Source organism: Triticum urartu, chromosome 7A, assembly GCF_056163025.1.
Source record: "Triticum urartu cultivar PI428250 chromosome 7A, HENAU_Tu73, whole genome shotgun sequence".
In the NCBI taxonomy this organism is placed as follows: Eukaryota; Viridiplantae; Streptophyta; class Magnoliopsida; order Poales; family Poaceae; genus Triticum; species Triticum urartu.
This window is the reverse complement of record NC_141879.1, coordinates 171110286-171113365: the sequence shown is the minus strand read 5'-3', so window position 1 is coordinate 171113365 and position 3080 is coordinate 171110286. Positions and strand designations below refer to the sequence as shown.

Below are 3080 nucleotides of genomic sequence, written 5' to 3'. Positions count from 1 at the left end.
AAAAATCTGGTTTAACTCCTGGTTGCGCGGCTCCATATATACCGCCACCAAAGCCCAATTAAACTCATCAGCCTTTGACTGAACCCGAAACTTAACCGCAAAGTCTCCCATTATGACATTCCTAGCTTCCAACGAATAACAATTCACCCCAAGTAAGATCCCACCGGATCTTCCTCTTGGAGGTAAACAATGCCAATCAAAGTCCACCCCTCCCGATAGAGTACTAAGGAATTGGGGGGGGGGGTGAAATTGTCCCTTCTAGTTTCTGAAAGGGCAATAAAATCCAATTTGTCCTCAATAGTGGCATCCGCTAAAAATCTTCTTTTAGCCAACTCCTTAAGACCTCCGCTATTCTAGAAAATTCCTTTCATATTTCATGATGAAATTTTTTAGCAGTTCGGATCCTAGCACTTCTACGCACGGCTGATGCCGGATAAATCCTACAATTCCACTTGCGTTTAGGTCTATTTTGGTCCTCTACCCGGTCCCCACAACCAAGCTCGGTGGGCACCTCCACCTGGGACTCAGCAATAATGGAATCACTTGGGGAAGTAGAATATTCATCTTCCTCATTCTCAGGAAGAGACGGTGCCAGATCCGCACAAAAGCTATTAAGCACATTTACCCCCAAAGCATCTACATCAGAATCGTTCATAGGTTTAATAGCCGCTAGATTTCTAATCATCTCTAAAGCGCGCTCCGCTTCAAGGTCCAAGAGATCATTAACGGACTTAGCAACTTCAACATCGTTGCTACCTAGGGAAACTCCCAATTGGTTTGCGTTATGAATTATCTTATTATTAGAAAAGTGCAATATGGAATTGGAAGTGTTGACTCAGCAATAATGTATGAATTATCTCATTATTATGAATTATCTCGTCATGAATTATCTCAATATTAATTATAGGAATATAGAAAAGTCTCGTAAATGGGATGACATGTATATCACTTTTTATAGAAAAGAAATCATTTGGTCCGTAGGATATGAATATTTTTCATTAGGTCCTAGCTATTTTTTTCCTTTGAATAGAAACCAATTTTACATACGAATAGGAATTCATCCATACAAAGCAAATGACTCAAAAGGAAATGTTTTCTATAGAAATCCTATCCTACAAAATTCTTACAAAATTCATGTAAAACTAAAGGAGGCCTTACACCGTGACGTACTTACATAGAATAAGAACTTTCTTTAATTAAACAGCGCCATGTATAGACTTAGGAAAACACACTAGTGTTTCCAAATTAAATTGGATTATACTCATTTGTTTTCTCAGGCAAGGTTCATTTTTTATAAGGATTATATTTTCATTAGAGATAAGTCCACTGTACAGCTTTCAACTTACCACTATGTTTAAGACTCAACCTTGAACTCCAAAACAGTGATTGACTTACTCCCTCCGTAAAGAAATATAAGAGCATTTAAATTTACAGAGGGAGTACTATCCTAAGTGGACTTATATCTTTTCATTCCGCTAAAGATGACTTGCTATCCTTGATCAGTTAGCTAGGTTTATGTGCACAGCACACAATGACACAAGAAAACAATACTGCCATACATGCATTTGTGTAGCATGTACGTAGCTAAGACCATGGACCTTGGCGACGAAATAATTTACTAAATACCACTGACAATAATACATCACACTACAGTAGATAATATCAGACAGAGATGCAGTGCAGTTATAACAACTAACTAAAAATCAACAGACGCTAGTTGGGGGCGTAGCACTTCTTCCTGATCTCTCCCTCGGCTCCGGTGAGCACACCCACGTCGCCCATCTTGATCATGGACGCGCTGAAGTCCTTAAAGAACTCGCCGTCGAACTTGCCGGTGGCGATGCGCTGGACGTAGTCCCTGGTGGTGTTGTCGAAGTGGAGCGCGGCATCGGAGCGGAAGAGGCCCCTCCGCTTGGCGACGTGGCGGTAGTAGCTGGTGTCGAAGGTCTTGAAGCTCCCGGGGTCCATCTCCGACAGCATAGTACGGTCATCAACGCTCTTGCACTTGAGCCTTAGCTTGTCGGCGTACTCGCTGTCCAGAGACGGGTCGACGACGCCATAGGCATCGTTCTCGCCGGTGCTGTTGTAGAGCCGGTCAGCGAAAGACGGGCAGTGCGCTGTGCCGAGCGTGTGGGCGCCGGAGAACACGACGAGGTCCTTGAGGTCCAGGCCCTTGGAGGCAAAGATCTTGGTGAGCAGAGGGACGTCGCTGGAGGCTGGGGCAGCTCTTTGCTGGCCTCCGTGGCACTGGACACCCTTCCGTCTCTCCTTCCCAACGCCACTGGCCAGAAGGGGCCCATGGCCAGCACGACGGCGTCGCGGGACATGAGGGTGAGCACATCGGCGCAGGAGACGATGCCCGGGCACGCAGCCTCGAGCTTGGCCTTCACCCGCTCCACCGAGCCAAACCCTCGCAGGCTCTTGTTCGGCTTGGCGTCCTTCTCCGCCACGTTGCCTTCGGTGGATTCGAGGAGGACAGATGCGTCACAACCCTGCAATTTAATTTACGTTGCATGTAAGCATGCAATTCATGATCAATAGCAGCAGTAATACGAGAACAGGCAAAGTAACGTACCCTGACAAAACAGTCGTGGAAATGGAGACGGAGGAGCGGACCAGCGAGGCTGGGCGTGGCACGATGATCTTGATCATTTCCTCGCGGACGATTTTCTCGGCGTCTGGGCATGTCTTGCTATAGAAGCCGATCTCTAGGTTAGCCACCGCCGCCGAGCTAGCTGCGAGAGCCAGCAGGGCCAGAGGGAGCAGCAAAGACCTGATCGCCATGGACCTTAACCAATTGCACGATCAAATTAAGCTCCAATTAAGTGGCTACGGACAAGAATGTTTCAGTACTAGCAATCTATGTCGAGGTAATGGACGGATGATGTGTATATGTTCTCAAAATCCTTGTATTTATACATATGCCGGCCGGCCGGTTACGTAGTCTTGGGTGCATGTCGACGTGTGACAACCTGTTATCTATGTGCAGATGCATGTGCTAACTACCGTCTCAATACAACCGCCTCAGTTATCAACTGATTCAGACGTGGCTAAACGGACAAGTCAAAGCACAAAAAATG

At 46.2% G+C, this 3080-nt stretch overlaps 1 pseudogene across 1 annotated transcript; it reads right to left on the bottom strand.

The window, feature by feature from the left end:
• Positions 1-1386: 1386 nt before the first annotated feature.
• On the bottom strand, positions 1387-2869 carry LOC125522458 (peroxidase 1-like; annotated as a pseudogene). The gene is made up of 2 exons (XR_015610321.1): positions 2576-2869; positions 1387-2492 (listed from the first exon to the last, which is right to left on the bottom strand). The product of XR_015610321.1 is annotated as a peroxidase 1-like (transcript).
• Between the last annotated feature and the right edge of the window lie 211 nt (positions 2870-3080).